Source organism: Canis lupus, chromosome 38 (assembly GCF_003254725.2).
Source record: "Canis lupus dingo isolate Sandy chromosome 38, ASM325472v2, whole genome shotgun sequence".
Classification (NCBI taxonomy): domain Eukaryota; kingdom Metazoa; phylum Chordata; class Mammalia; order Carnivora; family Canidae; genus Canis; species Canis lupus.
The window spans coordinates 1,936,654-1,958,529 of NC_064280.1; the positions used below are offsets into that span (position 1 = coordinate 1,936,654).

The following is a 21,876-nucleotide window of genomic DNA, read 5'->3' on the forward strand; positions in this document are numbered from 1 at the left end:
TCCTTTGTCATCAGACTGGATTGTTGTTAGGATCAAATAACTATGGTTCAAAAGTGTTTCAAGAATTAGCATTCTAAAAAAAAGAATTAGCATTCTAATAATTTATTGTTTCTCAGTCTGTTCTATCATTTAAAATTGTATTTTGAAAATGTTTTGCAAAGGAGAAGATTATGTAACAAACCTGATGTGCCAATCATTGTCTGCAATAATCATTAGTACAAAGCCAGTCTTGCCTCAACTATACCCTTCCCACCTTTTCTTCTTTTGCTTTACTGACTCGTTTTCAAAATTATGAAGTATTTCCCTAACATCCTTAAAATGGATTATTTGGAGTTGCAAAAGATATTCTTAGGGATTCATAACATACTTGTTATGTTTCAATCTACTGCAGTTATGATCCTTGTTGATGTCCAGTTTGACCAAGGAAACCTTATTCTGGTTGGCTTTTGAGTTCTTTTGGCATGACTCTTCTAGTTTTTGACAATGCGTTTGATCTTTTAGTTTGGTGAGATGTTCTAGGTTTATCTTGCACAATTGCTGTCTCAGACATTTCTCCAAGGAAGCCTGATTCCTTTGAGGGGGATGGTATTTAGAGTTCATAAACTGATTGCCAGAGGTGCTCAATTCTCCTGGGATGATCCTTGTTTCTAGGTCTTAGTGAACAGGGCTCAAGAGAGTGTGTGTGTGTGTGTATACATGTGTGTGCATGCATGCATGCGTGTGGAAGATAAAACATGAAATTCATCCTGATACTCCAGTTAACAATCAGGACTACAGACTTTTTACCTGATCTCGTCAATTTTACATCTGTATCACCTTTCAGGAAGAAAATCTTTTTCTTTTTTTTTTTAAGATTTTATTTATTTATTTATTTATGATAGTCATGGAGAGAGAGGCAGAGACACAGGTAGAGGGAGAAGCAGGCTCCATGCACCGGGAGCCCGATGTGGGATTCCATCCTGGGTCTCCAGGGTCGTGCCCTGGGCCAAAGGCAGGCGCCAAACCGCTGCGCCACCCAGGGATCCCCTTTTTTTTTTTTTAGCAACATCAGTATTATTATTCATTTGACTTATTCCACAATACACTACAAAAGTCTCAGAATAATAGTAAGAATATAACAGTACCATTGATAATATGATTATTGAAAACAGTTTAGGGTTGGAGGGGCACCAGGAATGGGGCAGTTCCTTTTATTCTTAAGTATATCCTTCCAAGGATATATATTCAAATTACTATGTTTTAATTTCTCTATAAACTCATTTGCTGTATTTTATTTTAATTTTAGGCATTTCTTTTAAAATATTTTTTTTCTTTTAAAATATTAATTGTGCTTTTATAATTATGTCAGATATTTACATGTTCCAAAGCAAATTCACAAAATAAGGTCTATTTAAAACCCAGCTTCTATCCCAGTCCCATCCACTTCATTCCTCTCCCTCTCTGTAGGTCTTTAAAATTTTATTTTTTTAACATTTATTTATTTATTTGAGAGAGAGAGAGAGCATGCAGGGTGGAGGGACAGAGGGAAAGGGAGAAAGAGTCTCCAGCAATCTTAGGACCCTGAGATCACAACCTGAGCCAAAACCAAGGGTCAGATGCATAACTGACCATAACTGCCACTCAGTAGCTCTTAAATTTTATTTTATGCTTTATCCTTTTATTATATTTTTTTAAAAAATAAGCAAATACGTATTTATCTTTGCATTTCTCTCCCTTTCTTAAATAAATGATAGCATATTAAACACACTTTTTTCCTACCATGTTTGTTGTACTTAACAGTAGAGATCACAGTATAGACACATAGTGTATCTTTCAAACATACTCCTAGAACTGGGATTGCAGGTCAAAGAGCGAGTACATGCAGATTTTGACAGATGTTGCCACATTCCCCTTCACAAAGGTGGATTTTACTATTTCCTGCAGACACATTTTAATGTTAAAGCAAATGGTTAAGTGAGCTGTGTTATCTGCACCACGAAAGTTAATTGGTTGCCCAGAAGGACTGGCACTGGCCTTGAACCTGCAAATTCTAACTAGTAGCCAAGTGGTCTGACCCACTCTATACTAACCATTTTACAGATGAAGAAACTCAGACACATGCAGGGAAGCGATACACCCTAAATGACATAACAAACTAGAACTTCAAATCCATGTTCCCTGACCCTAAAATTAGTTCTCCTCTCAATATGCTATAGATTTCTTTGTGGGGAACTCTGTAGATGGGGAAGCAAAACATAATAGTTCTCCTAAGTTAAGACAAGTAATGAGGTAATTATGAGTAAATTCCCCCACGGGTATAGGAGAAATTCTCCGAGATAGGGCTTAACTCCTTTAAGTGAACAGGGAATCAGCAATTAGATTATGATATCAGGGCACTAATAATGATCTTATGGACGAGAGAGACCGCCAGCATCCAACATGTTTAGGCACTTTGCAGAATCACTCTCATTTCTTGCACGGTGTCTTGAATTCTTTAAACAAAGGTATCATTATGCTAAGCAAAACTTTCCAAAGGGGTGTGGACAGAGATGTAATTTCCCAGTGAATGGACAGGCTGCAGACCACAAAGCCTTTTCTCTTTCTTTCCTAGAGTGACCCCAGGGCTCTTTGTGCTTGCTTTGTGACAGGTTGATTGACTTATGTGCACTTTGGGATACTGGCGTTTCCTTCCCTGCTGCAGGCTGGAAGAGAGCCTCTGGTATCGCAAGAAGGAGGCTGAATGAGGCAGAGACGGTGAGTGGGGCGAGTGGGGGAGTGGGGCTTGGCTGGTGCACATGACTCTGAGCAGGGGGGTGGGGGGAGATTCTTGCCTCTCCTCTTCTCTTTGATGAGCCAAGGTTCTTTGGCTTCCCCAGTTTTGTAAAAGGACATCCCCTTCTCCCTAGAGCAGGCCACAGAACCAGACCTCCAGGCTCTCCTTTGCAAGGAGGCTGGCACTGGGGAGACTTTTGCTTCTTTTCTCCAGCAGATGCAGTCAGTAACATTTGTCTCGTCATTGTCCCAACTGTCCACCTGAATTGAAAAGTGGGGAAACAGCTTTGTGACCCACACCCTCCACCACCCCTCCCTGCCATAACGTGGCCTCCACAACCTGAGAGCCTCCTGAATGACAGCCTCAGCATATGGGGGGCAGTCTGGAGAACCCCTCCTCTGAGGGGTGCATGGGGGCCCAGCAGATGGACCAGTAAGCAACCCAAGGCCCTCATCCCTAAAGCCGACTCTGTGTGTACGGTCTGCATTGTTCCATTCTCAGCTAGAATTTCCTGCTGCCTGCCTCTCCTGTTTTAGTCTCAGGCTGGAGTGGCAGGGGAGGAAATGTGGGCAATGAAGGCTGCTATTTTAACCGAGGAGTCACTGGTGACAGATCATTAGCTAACGGCCTAGAGGCTTGAACAAAGAGAAGTTTCCTTATTCTTGACTTTGGGCACCTCTGCCTCGTGGCATTCGGTCTTTCTCTCTCCAGCCCCTTTTTCCTGTTCTCCCTGAAGTTGGAGATGGGGCTGTGGGGTGAGGGGTGGTACAGGGAGGGGGTTGAAAGGTGGGAGCAGAGCATGCTGATGACATGTATTCGGGATCTGGACAAAATCCAGCTCTACTTGCTTGGCGACTTTAGGAGTATTTTTGACTGCTCCTGGCCTGAGTATCCTGGTTTATACGATGGGGATACTAGTGGACATCTGGTCAAGATTTAAGATTAAATGTATAAAGAGTGCTGCACAGTGCCTGACATGGAGCAGGTGTTCAGTAAATGAAAGTTGTTATTATTTATCCTATGAACAGAGCTCAGATATACTTGTCTCATCAAGGTAGTTTCTGTGTGGGCTCTTTTAGGGCTACAGCTTGCTTTTAAAACTGTCAGGTTTCAGGGACCCCTTGGGAAATCCATCTGAATCTCTGAATCATTGTTACTAATATTGAACTGGAACACACTGCCTAACCTTGAGGGTGGGAGGCACCATTCTTTTGTTCTACTGTTTTTGGAGGACTCTCATCACAAAAGTGGTTTGCCAGGCTATTTTCATGGACATGCAAAGATAGTAAAATGGCATGGGAACAGACCCCCCCCCGCCCAGGTCCAGGACAGAATCAGGGGGTGGTCAGCTTTGTGTTACCTTGCCCCCACTTTTGGCACTTTTTCATGTACCCTCCCTCCTGTCGATCCCTTACCCTCCAAAGCCCCTCACTGCCCTCCCTGGGCACAAGTACTATGGGTTGCCTCCCCAGACCCCCACCTGAGGACCCTTCCCTTCTCAGATGATAGCAGCACCACAGCGCAACGGCACATCCGGCTGATGCCAAGCAAACTTGTGCTGGGTCGCACCTCCGAACCCTTCCAATCTAACCAGCAATCAGTCCCTAGTAGTGGCTCAGAACTTGATTTTTATAGTGTGTCCATTTCAATATGTCATTTGACTTTCATGATAATTCTGTGGTGCGAGCAAGGCTAGTGTCTTCATTCCACTTGATTGAGGACTAAACCGAGGCTCAAGAAATTATTTCTCCAACATTCACAAAATTTATTGGCAACAGAGCCTGTACTAGAGCTGAGATGCCCTGTTTTTCTTGCCATGACACTGCGCTGCTTCCTCCAGTCTCAGGCACCCACACACCATGAGGGGTCAAAGGGTCAAAGGAATTTCAGACACACAGAGAAACCTTTAAAAAAAAAAAGAATGCAGAGAGTACACGTGAGCAGGCACCTATGGCTATTGATGAAACAAGAAGTTCAGGGAGAAGAGAGCTATCATCCTTGTAATAATCAACATTTTGAATGCACCCTGTATGCACCAGGAGCTGTGCTCTGGACTTGATGTGACTTTCCCATTTAATCCTCACAACAAACCTATGAAACAGGACCCGTTATTGCTCACAGTCTACTGGTGACCGAGATACGGAAAGATTCCGGCATGTGCCCAAAGCTCCACATCTCAGAAAGGGCCGGTGCTTGAATCTGAATCCCAGCAGTCCAGCCCCAGGACCCGCATGGCTGGGTTTGGGGTGGCCGGTTCCAAGTCTTATTGGAAACTCTGCGTAGCTTTCTCCCAGCCCACCTGCAGCCAGGTTCCAGGTGGGAATCAGATTTCGGAAGCCTCATGGGGCAAGTCATCCGTTTCTGGGTCCTCCTTCCCTCTGACTCCTCTCCTTTTGTTCTGAGGCAGCTGCCATCTGGAGCTGCCCCAGGCATCTGCTCTCTGCACACTCCTCCCTCCCCGCATGAGGCACCTTCCCCACTCAGACTAATCTGTCACCCTCCCTCCACTCCCCCAGCCCAGCACTTCAGCTCCTGGTCCTCACCAGGCACTCGGAGCAGACACCTGCCCTCTGACACAAGGCAGAGAAACCTCCCAGTTCCCCAGGCCTTCAGTTTCCCAGATGGATCCATTTGGCTCATTGCACTCACGCTCCTAAGCCCTTCTGCCTGTTGCGGAGAAGCCGGGCCTCCTCTCTCCAGAAACATTACAACAGGCCACCTTGGTTGACATGGGCTCAGGACACAGGACTGTGGGTTGATGGAGAGGGACGGGAAGCTTCATTGGGAGCTGTTTTGCATCTCTCCCCCTTCCCCCAAGACTGATTGATTGACTCCAGGGCCCTTAGGCAGCACCTGTGGTTAGCCACCTTCTCCTGGGGGCACAGAGATCTGCAGGCTAGGTGTGGGGACAAGGTAGCAGCAGTGAAGTCAGTGAAAGCTGTTCCGCTAACAGCTATCTACCTCCTTCCTCCTGAAGTGATGCAGCCTCTTTTCCACCCCTCAGCCTTTTCTGCCACCCTGCTAAACCCACCTTTTTAAGCAGAAGATGGGCTGTTGAGTTTGAGACGGCAAGTCGCCTCAGCTTCTATTTCTAACAAGAGGACTGCATCTCTAGCAAAGACAGATGCTGTTCTACTTGCTGATACATGCACTTCTCAAGACATAAGACACACAGCTTTCCTCTGCACCCCTGGAACCAGTCTTTGGTGTAAGCGCTATAGCTGCCAGCACTTTGCATCAGACTCCCAGACACACGGCTCATCCTTTAACACACGCGGCAGCCCTCCCTGTCTGCACCGTCTCCCCTCTCCCAGGCTCCTGTGTTTTCACACCCGCAGCCTGCAGAAGCCTGCGGAGATGCCAGTTGGATCCAAACTGATGTCTGTCTAGGATGTAAATGGAGGGGGCTGGGGGAGGGGGGCAGCTGCCACTCCCTCCTGCTGTCTTAGTTCCTTCCCTTAATCCTGTACCCCTTTATCAGTCCAGCAGGAATTTTAAAAATGCTGCTGGGGCTATGCTATCCTCAGAATATCAGCGGCCACAGCAATATGGAGAGCAGGATGGAAGTTACCTCCAAAGAACTGACACAGCTCCCTCTCCAGGGCTGACTCCAGCTAGAGGCAGTTGACATCATAGGTCATGGGGCGTCAGTGGAGGAAGCTGACATGAACAAAGGGTAGGGGTCTCCAACAGTGTGAGGTGCTTGAGTTAAGGAGACCCTGACAGAACAGGAAAGGGAGGAGCCCAAAGCTGCTTTGGCTGGTCTGGGATCTTGCAGGAACCCCCCTTTCTCTCTGGTCTGAAGTAGACAATGCCTGTGCAAATAACCATAGTTGGTTTTAAGAGGGAATAATAACTCCTTGGCCACAGAGCCCATGTTAGGTTATTTGCACAGACATTGTGCACTTTGTAGATCTATAAAGTAGACTTGCAGATTCGAAAGCCCAGCTCGTCCAAAGCCATGGAACATTGCAGTATACCAGCTGTAACTTGGGGAATAGGAGAAAGGACCAGTGGTTTTTGAATGCCAAGTTTGCGCCAGGCCTTGGGTCAGATGCTGTACATATACTTTAGCACACTAATTAACTTAAAATTAATTGATTTAAAACCAATCATTTAATTAATAATCATTGCAACAGGGGCACCTGGGTGGCTCAGTCGGTTAAGTGTCTGCCTTCAGCTCAGATCCTGATCCTGAAGTCTTGGAGTCAAGCCCTGCATCAGGCTTCCTGCTCGGCAGGGAGCCTGCTTCTCCCTCCTGCCTCTGCCCCTACTCATGTTCTCTCTCTCTCATTCTCTCTCTCTCAAGTAAATAAAATCTTTTTAAAAATCATCACAACAACCTTTTAATAAGTGTCTTCACCCCACTTTTGGAGACAAGAAAACTGAGGCTCTAAGAGAGAATAAATACCTTGTTGAAGACCACACAGCAGGTAAATGGCCAAGGGGGCATTGAAGCCCAGATGTGTGGCTCCAAGTCCATGCCTTTTCCACATGCCAGAGCAATTCTATATCACTTCCCCTTGAAGCCACATCTCTGAATCCATGTCTGATGTGTTTCCCCTGGTCTGTATGGTTTCCTAGCTAGTTCACTGTTCACCTTTATTGATTTTAAGCCCAGCCCTGTTCTGCTTTGAACAAATAAACCCTTGTTCCTGTGAAGGACACAGGAAAGAGGTAGAAGCCACTGCCCTCACTCTCAGGAAGCTCACAGTCCTCTCTCTTTCCTGCACTCCAAGCAAAACTATCATCTTATCCCTCTTTTTTCTCTACTTAAGCTCATTCTGTGGTTTTCAAATGGCTTCAGGACCTTGGTCTGTTGAAACCAGGCATAGAACCGCACAGAGGACAGAGTAAGCAGCTTAACATGAGTGACATTGTGAGGAGATGGATCCAGATGGTAGGTCCTTCAGTGATCAGTAGCCTGGACTCCGAATGGGGCACCCCACTAAGGGAACCTGGGAGCCCATTGGTCAGTGCCTAGGGTAGGCAGCTGCATATGAAAGAAAGATGGCTAGGGCTTAGATGTACAGTGGTCTTCCTTTAGGGAAGCCTCTGAGAGGGATTGAGTTTCCTACCTGTTCTCTCTGCAGCATGCCCTCTATACAGCATTTTGCAATTTACTATGGGGTGAGGGACAAAACTGTAACTTCCCAAAGGTAGCATACAAGAACTTAGCCCTCCATCTTTTGTTTTTCATCAATATCCAGTATATTAAAGTTCTAAGTCCCCAAACCAAATTCTTCCTTAAACTTTTCAACTGACCAATTTTACAATTCTCTTCATAAATCTCATAAATTTTGACAAGCGTTTGTTTGATTCCGTTAAGAAACAGTTCAAAAATAAATAAATGAATCTAAAAGAGAGAGAGAGAGAAACTTAGTTCAGTGGGGTGCCTAGATGGCCCAGTCAGTTGAGCTCTTGGTTTCAGCTCAGGGTCATGATCTCAGGGTCCTCTGCTTGAAGATTCTCTCCTTCTACCCCTCCTCCCGCCTGCTGGACATTCGCGTGCCCCTCCCCCTTAAATAAATAAATCTTTAAAAAAGAAACCTAGTCCATTAAATCCCTTTCACCATTTGAAACTATATTTGTAAATTTTATCATTCACTTTCCTTTTTGAAACATCAGTTTTCTAACAAAGCCTTCCTATTCCTTATGTAGTTCTTTTTTTCTTATTGATTATTTAAGTAATCACTTTATTGAGATGTAATTCCCATAACATACAATTCAACTATTTAAAGTATACAGCTTAATGATTTCTAACATATTCACAGAGTTGGGCATTCATCACCACAATTAATTTTAGAACATTTTCATTGCCTTTACCCTCCAACCCCCCAAAACCCTATACCCACCAGGGATTCCTTACCTTTCTCCCACTCTGGTATTCCTAGCCCTAGACAACACTGATCTACTTGCTACTTCTATCAATATACCAACTCTGCATTTAATATTAATGGGATTATACAACATGTAGTCTTCTACAACTGGCTTCTCAAGGTACATCCATGTAGTACCATGTCTCCGTACCTCATTCCTTTTATAGCTGAATGATATTGCATTACATGAATGTACCATGTTTTATTTATCCATCCATCAGGTGATGGACATTTGAGTCACTCCACTTTCCGGCAATTGTCAGTTATGTTGCCGTGAACATTCCTGAGCAGATTTTCATTTCTCTTTGGTACAGACCCAGGAATGACATTGCTGGGTCATATGGTCACTCTCTGCCACCTTCTGAAGGGCCCTAGGTCTTTTCATACTAAATGCAAGCCTCTCTTTCTGGCCTTCTACCTTCCATGTCCATCTTTTCTTCCTCCTAGTTCCCTCCTTCTTACCCTACCCAAATCTTGGGCCCCACCCTTGGAGACCTGTTACATAGGATTATGATTGTGACCTCTCCAGCCTTCTGCTGAGCCACTTTCCTTTAATGACAGGCCTGAGAAGACAGCTGCTGCTACCCTGGATGTCTCCCCCACCCCCTTGGAGAGGAGGTGGGGGCCTCACAACCCTCTCTCTCCAGCTGTGAAGAAAGATGTGCGCCTAATTGCTGTGAAACTTTCTCCCCGAGGGTAGAAGACGGGAGCCAGACAGTGCTGAGTTCTAGAGAGGTGGGGGCTCCTTTCTCCTTCCTGGAGGTGCCAGAATTCCTCCCCAGGGGGTTGCCCCACTGCCCTCGCAGACCACCTTGCCTGGTGTCAGTTTGGTTTATACTGATACCTCCGGGGTGGGGGCTGTCCATACACCCTACATGTTAACTTCTGTTTCCTTTACCATCTGCTTTACCTGCTAATCTTTATACAGATGCAGACAGGTCAGAACTCATTTAAGCACAAGCAGGGCCAGTGCGTGGAGCCTGAAACATGGAAAGTCATAGATGGCCACAAACGTTATTTAAGCCAGCCCCTGCGCTGCAGGTCAGACCAGTAGTCCTCAGCTCCACTAACGACATTGGAGAGCCTGGCCCATTCCATGTGTTTCCTAGTCCTGCCTCCTGGAGGATGAACAAATAAGCAGTAATGATAGGGAGAGAAGAGACATAGTCCCAAAGAACTTCAGAAAGTCAGCTGGATTATAGCACCGGCCAAGTCCTTCCCAGTGTGGCCGGCAACCACTGGCCCATATGGGACTATCAGCAGGGCCGGGCTATGCACCAGGCAACCTGTGTACTTTGGGCTTCCGTGCCAGGCCAGGCTAAGATGTGCCAGGCTCCCCCAGGCCTGGAGTCAAAGAGGTGAGATGATACAGCAACCCCACTTACTCCACGCATCAAGCTATATGTACACGATGTTCATTGTGGCATTGTTGTAATGAAGAAAAAATAAGGAAGAACAATCTAAAAGGTCTTCTACAAATAGCTGGTTCAAAGCTGTGTGGTAGAGCCTCACGATGCAGTGAGGAAGGAGAACGCCATGGCAGGCCTCCGTGTCCAAGCCCCATGGCTTGATGACCCAACCTCTTATGCCATGGCAAGCACCCCTGCCCCCAATCCTGGAAGTGGCTGCTCTCTCTTGGTGGATGCAGCCTTCTAGTGGGGCCCCAGCCTGCCTGGTGGCTTATGAGTACCAGGTGCCCTATAAGTGCTTTGTGCTCCTATAGAACCTGGTGTGAAAACTGGATACTCACTAGATATTCATGGAGGTCACCTTGAGAAAAGAGCCTCTTCCCCCTTTCTTCTCTCCCATTCTCTCCCGCCCTTGCCCCCAACTTAATAAATAGTCAAGTGGTTCAGGTTGCAACCTATAATTAGTTCTGGGTGTTGAGCAGGAGACAGCTGTTTTCAGCCAAATCCCTGATCTTAAACCGAGGTGTCCCCTCAGCTCCCTCCCCAGGTGGGCAGCAAGGGCCACCTGACACTGTTGTTCCCCACCCCCCACTCCTGCTGAGCCCGGTGGTCTCCGTGAACTTAGCTGAGGCAGGAAGAGGAAAGGCTGGGTCTGCTAGGTGCCCTTGCCACTGCCACCGCCACCAAGTGGATCACTATCAACAGTTAAACACAGCCCCTTACTCCTCCTCCCAGATCTCTCCCCGTGACAATGAAAGGGAGCCAAGGCTGTAACAGCCACTGAGCAGATGGAGACCACCCCCCTCCAACCCTGAGAAGGGAGGTGGGGGAAGGGGAGAGTCGAATCCCATATACTGGGTTTCCTTGGCTATTGGAAAAATCCTACGAGACAACTGGTTCAACCCCACGCAGGCAAGGAAGCTGGGTCTCTCTCCTCCTGGGCATGGGGAGAGGCCGGCGTCTAGAAGCAGGCTGGTGAGTGATTTCTTAGGCTTTCAAGCCCTGGTGCCCCCAGAGGGTGTGCTGTAGTTACAGATAGCACTTCAGAGTGGGAGGTGTGTGGATTGTGTGGGCAGACACTTTCTTAAAGATGCTGAGACATGCGGTCATTCCGTGGGGGTGAGTAGGGGGATGTGGGGAGATACTGTAATCTTTTGGCAAATGCTCCCAGAAGAGGAAGCCAAGGACTCCTCCTTGCTGCTTCCCTTTCTACTCTTGTCTTCTTCCAGAGATCCTTCTGTCTTTCTCCTCTTTGCTTGACGCTCTGTCTCTCTGGGACAGGCTGATGATTGTCAGTAGGGGGCATTTCTAGTTTCCTAGGAAACCCACCCCCTGCCCTTCAGATGCCTGTGAGCAGAGGGAGCGGAGCAGGCTCAGGTCACCATCTGTTGCATCGTTTATTCCTTGGCATGAGAGAGATAGAAGGGAGGTGGCGGTGGGGAACAGAGGGCAGGAGCAGGAATGGGGAAGAGGGTCCTCTGTAGCACCCAGGGCAGTCCTGTGCTGCAGGTGGACTTCAGAACCCAGGACAGCTACACCGAAGCCCTCGGGATGCGGGAACAGGCAGGCTGGGAATGGAGAGGATAGCAGTTCCAGGACTAGTGCCTGACACAGCTGAGCCCCTAGGTTCTGAGACCTATCTGGGGGACAGAGAAAACAGGGTAGCCCTGAGAGAGCGTACAGAAAGCTCCGAGAAAGGGGATGGGGAGAGGATTTCAGAAAAAAGGAGATGAGAGTGTCTGCTGAGACGATACTGGATAGATGTTCCTATTAGGTTATTGTTGTTCTTTTCATGACTCAGGCTTCTACTGTAACAATGGCTTTGTCATATGTGATATCAACCAAGGATTTACAATATACTGATTCGCTAATGGGATAAATATCTCCCAGTAATAGGAATTATCTGATCAGATAGCTGTTCACCCATCCCACATATATATATATATATATATTTTTAAAGGTTTTATTTATTTATTTGAGAGAGAGAGATTGAGAGAGAGAGAGAGAGAGAGAGAACAAGAGCAGGGGGAGGGAGAAGCAGACTCCAGCTGATCAGGGAGCCCAACATGGGGCTCAGTACGAGGACACTGGGATCATGACCTGAGCCAAAGGCAGAATCTTTTTTTTTTTTTTAAGATTTTATTTATTTATTCATGGGAGATACAGAGAGAAAGAGAGGCAGAGACACAGGCAGAGGGAGAAGCAGGCTCCATGCAGGGAGCCCGATGTGGGACTCGATCCTGGGACTCTAGAGTCACGCCCTGGGCCGAAGGCAGCGCTAAACTGCTGAGCCACCTGGGCTGCCCCAAAGGCAGAATCTTAACCAACCGAGCCACCCAGGTGCCCCCCACACATATTTTTTGTCTTGTCACTACAGAGGGAAGCAAGACATGGACTCTGAGCTCAAGAAGTTCAGAGTTTGATGCAGGAGACAGACATGGGAATCCCAAGGGCAGGAAGAAATGACATGTAGGGGAATACAAGGGAAACGTAGTCTACGTTTAGGGGGAGAGCAGGGTTTGGTGAAGAAGGGAATCTGCACTGGAGAGAAGTAAGCAAATCGCATTTTTGGCCAAGGCAAAGCAGGAGCAAAGGTGGCCGAAAGTACAGAAAACACTTGGCCTGTTAGGGGAGCAGCATGGGCCCCAGCGCTGGACCGGCTCCTAACGGAAGAGAGGCTGCATGGGGCAGGAGCCAGATCACAGGGACTTGAGTGCTTTCCACAGAGTGTAGATTTTGTCTCTTAGGCCGGCTCCACGACCACTTTCTCTGCCCAGACAGATAGGATAGAGGATGACCACAGGCAGGGCGTACACTAGCTCTTTGTCTCTTCTACTAGAAAGAAAACAGGGAGTGAGAATGTGGTTATTATAGTGGGAACCCAAGCCATTGAATTTATTTGTTTGTTTGTTTGTTTGTTTGTTTATTTATTTGAGAGAGGGAGAACTTGCAAGCTCAGGGTAGGGGGGGAAGGAGGGGCAGAGGAAGATAAAGAATCTCAAGCAGACTCCCCATTGAGTGCAGAGCCTGGAAGCAGGGCTCTATTTGATGATGCTGAGATTATAACCTGAGCCTATATCAAGCAAGAGTCAGATACTTAACTGACTGAGCTGCCCAGGTGCCTCCCCCAACAGCCACTGATTTATATTTATGTAAAAATCATTTTCAACTGTTACTTGTTTGTATTGGGCACGAATCAACTGAGCAATACCTTAGCTCCGAGTCCTGGGTTCCCACTAAGAGAGGCACCTGCCTGTCGGCATAAACCCTTCAGCCTAGGATGGGACACCTCTGAGCTCTTTCAGCTCCCACACACCTGGCCCTGCCCCTTTTCTTGTTTTGAGGTCCCTTTGTTTCCTCTTGTCATTCAGCTCCCCTCTCTGATTTCTAAACAGGTTGCTTCCGGATGGTTATAGAAAATAAGCCCTGCTGTTTTTTTTTTTTTTAATTTAATGCAGAATGGTGGAGTTTTATGTAGGCTCCGTTGGGCTTTTATTATCTTTCTGTTCCCTCACAATATCCTGTGGCAGTGACGTGTGAGAATGTATTCCTTAGTTGGTTTTTGTAGTACTATTCTAGTCATTTCATTATTTATTCTGAGAACTAATTCCTGGCATGTGGCCTCATGGCACTAATCTGTTAGTATATCCCTAGGCATTATTAATTCAGAAGCACAGGCAGCCTCCAAGTACCTGCAGAACTGCTTTGTCATGGCTCTGAGGCATCAAACCGAACATACTCAGTTCCAAGCTCATGCTCTCCCTGCATCCCAACACTAATAGATTCATTCACCTTTCTGTATTTTCGGTACCAATCATTAGCATCTTCCCAATCCAGTTTTCTAACCTAGAAACCTTGATGCCATTCCTTTTTCTCACTATCTACTACCAATCAATCATCCGTTTCTGGTGATTCTAACTCAGAAAATATCCTCACATCTCAGGGGTCCTTGGATACTATAAGCCATCCGCCTGTTGTACGCACACTCTCTCACACTGTGTGCAGAGGCACCTGTGCCACTTGGAATCCGGGAGAAGGTGAGTGGAGTAACAAGGAGAGGAGATGATCTCTGAGGAACCTCACCCTGGGGATTCTCTCCCAGAGCAGGAGAATGCTGTAGGGCAGACAATGGCCTGCAGCTAAGCCCACATGATGGGCAGAATGATGGGCAGGTCACAGGCCCTCTCTTAGACTTAGGTTTACCCAATATTCAAAGAAAAGTCTTGTGTGGAGTGGAGTCACTTGAGGTCATTAGGAAGAAGCACAACAAGAATAATAAAAGCAGCTTAATTGGTGTTGTTCACTTTCCTATGTTTTATCCACTTGGTTCTCCAACAACAACCATTGGAAGCAGGAATATTTATTTCCAGTTTTGAAAATTTTAAAAAGGCTTGGGACATAAGTAATTTACAAAAAGGTGGCAGAATTGAGCCTTTTACTTGGATTTTCCATTCCATAAATATTCCCCAATAGGCACCATGCCGGGCACTGGGACGCAGAATGATCGGGGCTCATGATCTCTCTCTCTATCTCCTTCACTCAAAAAAAAAAAAAAAAAAAAATTCCACAGAGAGGGAAAAAAGGTTGAGCCAGTGACAAGCAAACTGCAGGGATCCCTGGGTGGCGCAGCGGTTTGGCGCCTGCCTTTGGCCCAGGGCGCGATCCTGGAGATCCGGGATCGAATCCCACGTCGGGCTCCCGGTGCATGGAGCCTGCTTCTCCCTCTGCCTGTGTCTCTGCCTCTCTCTCTCTCTGTGTGACTATCATTAAAAAAAAAAAAAAAAAAAAAACTGCAGCCATCAGGTCAATTCCAGCCCACTGCCTGTTTTTGTAAGTAAAGTTTTATTGGGCCATAGCTATGCCTATTCACTCCCTTACTGTCCATGATGGCTCTCTCACTGCAGTAATAAAGTTCAGTAATTGTGACAGAGACTGAATGTCTCACAAAGCCTAAAATACTTATGATCTAGACCTTTACAGAAAAGGTCTCCAATCCTTTAGTTTAAACATATATAGATTTACCAGTGTGCTAAGTGCCCCAGAGAGGCAGATGTAAGGTAGAATAGAGATGGACACCCCCAGCTCTGCTGGGGCAGGCAGTGGGGTGGGGGCGGGAGGCACAAAGAATTAGTCACAAAGCAGAAGATGCCTGAGAGGATGTCTGATGTTGCGGACTGAGTAGGAATTAATCACATGACAAGCAGGGAAGGCCTTTCTGGGGACAGAGGATGGCAGGTATAAAGTGTGGGGGTTGTAAATGGTGTGGCATGGTTAGAAGATGGCATGTCACTTAGTCAAGGGAGCATTTAGCATTTGGGTGGGGTCCCAGAGCCTTGCAGGAGCCTGATCTCCCAGAGCCTTGCTATACTCAGGAGTTTGGATCTGATCATATATACTGATTGGAGTGATATGAAAGGGTTTTCAGGGAAGCTCTGACAGGATCAGACAGGGCTTTAGAAAAATCACTGTAATAGCAACATGAAAAATGGATTAGACAGAGACCAGTTGGGAGGTTATTGCAGTTGTCCATGAGACATGATGTGTGTCAAAGGAAGAGGGAACATGGAGAAGGGAGTGGGGGCAAGAGACACCAGGAGGGCACAGTCCAATAGTCTTGGTGTTTGGTGTGAGGTGTGAGAGGAGCTGAGATTTCAGAGTGATTCCCAGGTGTCTGGCTTGGGTGACTTGGGTGGATGCCAGCAACACAGACAGGGAATAGAGATAGAGGGACAGGACCCCAGTGGAGACACAGAGAACATCAGGCAGAAGGAGAGGATCCAGCAGTGTGATCAGTGCCCCCAAGGAGCTTTGAAGGGCCAGAGAGAAGAGAAGCTCTGGAGTGGTGTTTCAGAGGAAGAAGAATGTGAGGAGGGATGGATGGAGTAGTTAAGGATTGCTGATGCCTCCAAGAGGTCTAGCAAGATAAAGACTGAGAACTCTGGAGGAGTCAGCCATCAAGAGGCCAACAGGAGGTCTGCAGAGAGAGTTCCAGAGTTTGATTGGAGGAGTGAAAAAGAACTCAGTAAGTAAAGGCAGAAGCCACATGAGAAGAGATATTGGGGAGAAAAAAATTCAGGTATATGTAGGGAAGCTGTGGGATCCAGAGAAGATTCCTTTGGTTTTGTTATGAGAGAAAGTTGAAGGTATTTCTCTGCTGAGGCCTGGAGCCAGTTGAGAAGAGTTTGGAAATTGAGGAGCATGCTAAGGGGATTGCTGATGGTTAAGGGCAGGTCTCTGCAGGAGAATGGGGCTAGGTCCAGCAGAGGCAAGAGGAGGGAGGGACACTTTTTATACAGAAAGTGGAGGCCATGAGAAGTTTATGCATTCAACCAACATTCCAGGGGCATTTCTGATTCTGGCAGCGCAGTCAGTTACTAGTGATAGAAAACGCTCCTGCAGCTAGCTTAAAAATTAAAGGGAATTTTTAATGTAAACGTATCTGCAATTTAAAAATCCACAGTTAGGACTTGCTTCAGGAAACGCTCCATCAGCAACACAAACAGTGGCATGAAGAATCATATCTTCCTACATCTTCCTTCTGCCTTCTGCAGCGTTTGATTATCCTCACATTACACGTGGAGACACTCCGCCACTCCCAGCCACCTGTGGTATCGGGTGGGGGTTGTGAAGCTGTCCGGAGAAGCCCTCTGGGCCCGGAGAGCACCCCAGGCCTCAAGGCAAAAATGCTAGTCCTGGGAAACCATACAGTTTCCGGGTCTGGCAGTGCAGCCCCAGTCTGGTATGTTCTTCCTGGTATGTGTGCCTGGCTCTTGTGCCCCTACACTATTGTTGTTGGGTGCGCTATTGTTGGGTGCGAGGCATTTGGAAAGTTAGAAGGTTCAAGGATTTTCAGTTCTTTGTTTTACTAATAGAATCCTTTCTTCAAATATAACCTTATGCAAAACCCAGTGTAAAAAACAGGGACTCTGAAGCGGCCCTGGTGAGAGTGAAGTGGGGGTGGGGGGCTGAGCCACACCTTTTTCTCCTCCCCAAATGCCCTCCCACCTTAGAAAAGGTCCCCAGAGGCTGCAGAGCCTTCTAAAGGGTCTCTGTGCTTCCAACTATTGCCTCCACAGAGCAGCCAGAGTGGTCTTTGTGAACAAATTTCATCAGATACCCTACCACTTAAAACCCTGTACTAACCTCCTGACATGCTTCGAATATAAGCCCTCCATGCGTGTGCCCTTGGGTGTCTTCCCCATGTGCCCTCCAGGCTCTGGCCACACTGGTTTCTTTCAGTTCTTGCACCTACCCATCTGCTTTTTGCCACCGGGTCTTTGCACAAGCAGTTCCCCTGGCCTGGGATTTTTTTCTGACCCATCTTTACAAAATTGGTTCCTCCTTGCCATTTAGATCTTGATCAAATGTCGCCTTCTCACAGAGGAGGCCTTCCTTGACCATTCACTTCTCTTTCTCACATCAACCTATTGTGGTTTCTTTTCCTTTCTTTTTTATTAATAAGCTTTATTTTTTAGAACACTTGTAGATTCATAGCAAAATTAAGTGGGAGGTACAGAGATTTCCCATATACCCCTTACCTCCCCCCCCCAACATACATGCAGCCTCACTCATTATCACCAGCCCCACCAGAGGGGTGCCCATGAACCAACACTGACACGTCATCATCACCCACAGTCCATGGTTGACATGAGGGCTCACTCCTAGTGGTGTCCATTCTGTGGGTTTGGACAAACGGTAATGACGTGGGTCCATCATTATAGTCTCATACAGAGTTTCACTGCCCCAAAAATTCTGTGTTCCACCTATGCATCCCCCCATCCCACCCCACTACCAACCTCTGGCAATCTCTAATCTTTTTATGGTCTTACCTTTTCCAGAATGTCACTCAGCTGGCTGACTTTCACTTAGTGATGGGCATTTAAGTTTCCTCCATGCCTTTTCATGGCTTGATAGCTCATTTCTTTCTAGTGCTGAATAAAGATCCATTGTGTGGATGAACTACAGTCTATGTATCTCTTCACCCGCTGAAGGACGGAGGGCATCTTGGTCACTCCGCGTTCTGGCGATTACAGATGAGACAGCTCTAAACCCCTGTACGGGTTGGATTGTGTTTTCTTCATTGTGGTTATTGCTACCCGATTTTTGTTCAGCATTTATTTCCTGTCCTCCCCACTAGAAAGAAGTCTCCACAAGAGCAGAGAAACCTTGCCTCTAGAGCTTATGTATTCTCTAAAGCAATACCTGCTGCCAGGTCTATGAAAGGAATGAGTGGCCTGCTGACTGCCACCCACAAGTCCCAGGTGGGCTCTGCTCTCCGAGACCCGGAGCTGCCAGCTGAGCCATGTTTCAGCACTGCCAGTCTTTTCTCCCATCATCACAGATGTGTTGTGACCACTGGTGCAGCCCGCCCAGAACGGGGCTGCGGGAATGTGGGGGGCTCCCGATGATGACAGCTTGCTGGAGCCGTGGGCCTCTCCTCCATCTGCCAGGGACAGCTTGTGGTACCACCACCAGGGGCCCCCCAGTCTGGGGAAATAAAGCAAACCGAGATCCAGAGAGAAAGAAAAAATAGGAAAGCAGACTGATTCTGGGTGGATAATTATTACTACTTGCCGCTATTCCTAGTCACTTCCTGTATGTAACCACGATGCTTCTTCCTTCATCCCTTTGAGGCCAGAACCTGCTCGGTGGCAGCAACTAACACTTACTGAGATTTGCGCTGCACCCCACACTTTGCCAAGTGCTTTATATAGGAGATGTGCATTAAGTCATCCCAGAAGCCCTTTGGAATGTTATTGTGTGCATTTCTCAGATGACAAGACAAGGCTCTGAAGGTTCAGTACTTAGCCATGATCCCCACCTTATAAGTGGGCAGCAGCTTCAGACCAGACAGTCCATGCTTTCAAACTTGACCAAGGGAGGCTGTCACGTCACGCCCAGTGGTCCCCACTGCTGACCATCACTCAACAAACATACCCACCATGGGGTGGTCTCAGACATCCTGAGTCTGAATCTCCCACAAGGCTCGCACATTTAAAGTTCAACTGAAACTTGAAAGCTTCAGTTCAGGGAGGTTGCATAAGTGAATGAAGCATCCCTGTGTAAGATCATAGGGCATTTGAATTCAAAACACGTTTGGTTTTTTTAAAAAAAACCTGCAGGCCTGACTTGTCCCCTGCCTGGAGGTTTGAGGGTCCAGGGACCCGTGTGTTTAAATAGCGCCTAGAGATCCTGATGAGCATCCAGTTTCCTTTCTGTGTGGGCACATTATCATCACAGCACCTGACCAAATGGTATTTGGATTCTTTATGAAACAGTGAACTCAGTATTTCACATAGCAGAACATTTCATGTGAGGGCGACTCTGTTCTCTCTCTCTCTCTCTCTCTCTCTCTCTCTCTCTCTCACATTCTCTTTTCACACAGGGATTGTGGAGTGCAGGAGGGACTTCAGATATCCAAGAATTGAATTAATCCTCTTCTCCAGTTCACAGTACACCATCAGTCCACACAATATTTCTCTTTCGGGTTTATTTATTTTTGTTCATTTCCTCACTTGCCCCCCTTGCAATAGCCCTCCCTTTAATGTCCTTCGCATTCTTACAATCCACCTCTTACGTGTTTGATTTGATACAAAAGGATCTTTCAAACACATCATAGTGGTCGTGTGTGCGGGTAGAGCATTTACTATCATGGATGGTGTTGTAGAATGGCTGTATTTATTAGGTTGCTCCTCCTTGCATCTCAGAGAAGCAGTTGCCTCTCTAGAACTCTCTCCCATTTGGTTCTACTTTTGCCCTCATGGAGCTAAACAGAATAATTCCACACCCTCCCCCACATTCCAAGACAGTCATCATTGCCTCTCCTCTGCAGCCCCCATATGCCTTCTTACAGGACATGGGATGTTACTCATTCCTCCCCAGGATGCTCTGTGGTTAGATGGCATTCCCCTTGAAGGGTCATGACTACTCCACCCACCCCCTGCACCTGCATCTGGATGATGTACTCCTCTACTTCTAGTGGGAGAGGAACCTGAGATATTATGTGCCTGGGCCATACAGCAAGATAGTGTAAGAAGTAAGATTTAGTTAGAAGGGTGCATTTAACTGCTTTCAATTAGACATCCCTGCTCTTGGCCTCTTCTACCTGGTTATCAGGATAGGGAAACGGTAAGCCTCGGTGATGTGGGGGTACCTTCAGGCAGGGCCTCTCCCTCCTCACTCCACGTTGGGTTCTTTGAGAACAACACTAAAATTCCCATGCCAAGACACCAGTTGACATTCTCCTTCCTTAGATGGGTGGAAAGTTCTTCAGAAGGTACTGGAAGGATTGAAAGCCATGTGCCTATCTTCCTGAGTGGACTGGGCTCAGAGATTTGAGGGTGCCTGTATCCCCAGGTAGAATAACCTGCCCTCCTCATCCTTGGCTGTTTTATCCTTATAAGCACATTGTAGACACCAGTGCTTACATTTCTTTGTTACTGAGATAAAATTGACATACCACAAAGTTAAACAATGTTAGTGGACAATTCAGTGCATTCAGTGTGTGCAACCATCACCTTGATCAAGTATTGCTTATTACACTCCAGTGAAATCCCTTTCTCACCCCAATATTATCATCATCCCAAAAGGAAACCCCCTACTCATTAAGCCATTCTGCCTTCCTCTCTGCCTCTGGTAAGCACCAATCTATGTTCTGTCTATATGGATTTACCTGTTTTGGATCTCTGATATAAGTGAGATCCTTCTATTTGTGACTTTTGTATCTTGCTTCTCTCATAACCCTTATGGGCTTCATATACATCATAGCATGTGTCAGCACTTCATTACCTTCTATGGCTGAATAATATTTCACAGAATGTACATACAACCATTTTGCTTATTTATTCATCTCTTGATGGACATTTAGGCTGCTTCCACCTTCTGATTGTTGTGAATAATGCTCCAATGAACATGTGTGCATGTGTACTTGTTTGATGACTGGTTTTTAATTTGGGGGGGACCTATATCTAGAGATGGAAATATAGGGTCATAAAATAATTGTATATAATTTTTAAAGGAAGCTATACATTTATTTTTTTTAAATAGCAACTTTACTCTGTAACTTTCCTGCATATGGAGAGACAAGGAAGGTGAGTGAGGAGTAGGAGATCTAGGTTCTTTTCCTGGCTTTACCACTAATCATCTGAGTGACCTTGAGCAAACTATGTCCCCCTTCTGGGCTCTTGTTTCCTCATTTGAAAAGTAAGGGGATTGCATAAAGCTAAGTGATCTTTCAATTCTCTTTTAAGATTTTGTTGGAAAAATTGGGTTCTAGAGAGAAGAGAGAGAATTGTCAAACAGCTAAAAGTAATTATCTCTATATGCCTTCTCTACTGTGTTTTTAAATTGTGAGTTGAAAGCACCCCCAAATAATTGGGCTTTTTTCCCTTGCCTATGTGTTTTCTAGTTAATAAATAGCTTCTGACTTCCTATTTCCATCAAGATTCCCAGAGCAAGATATCCTTTTCTTGCCCATCACTTCCTACTATTTGGCAGCTCCTGAACAAAACATGGCAGTCATGAAGCCAAGAAGCCATTCCATCCCCACTGTCCTCCATGGGGAAATGCTGAGCTTCACCCCATACCTCTCTCAGCACTAAGGTATCAGCTGGATAAACTGAGTCTAGTTTTTGGAGATGTCGAATCCAAGAGAAGAGTGAGCAGACTCTTCCTGAGTCCATGTAAAGACCATCTTAAAAGGTTAGGAGAAAGAACCAAGGACCTCCTGTGATAATGTCCAGCCAGAAGATTTTCCTCCTTGGGGGATTTCTACTCCTCTAAGCTTCTTTCAGCTGATTGATTTCCTGGCCCGAGTGCAGTGCCTAGATTGGGAGGG

General features: G+C 46.5%; 1 protein-coding gene across 20 annotated transcripts in view; it reads left to right on the top strand.

Annotated features, from left to right (window-relative positions):
* NFASC (neurofascin) overlaps positions 1-21,876 on the top strand; it is a 176,882-nt gene that overhangs the window by 82,663 nt on the left and 72,343 nt on the right. For all 20 annotated transcript variants that reach the window (XM_025421123.3, XM_049107006.1, XM_049107013.1 and 17 more), the window contains exon 2: positions 2,628-2,733. The gene's annotated coding sequence lies outside the window, so the exon portion shown is untranslated. The remainder of the gene's footprint in view (positions 1-2,627; positions 2,734-21,876) is intronic.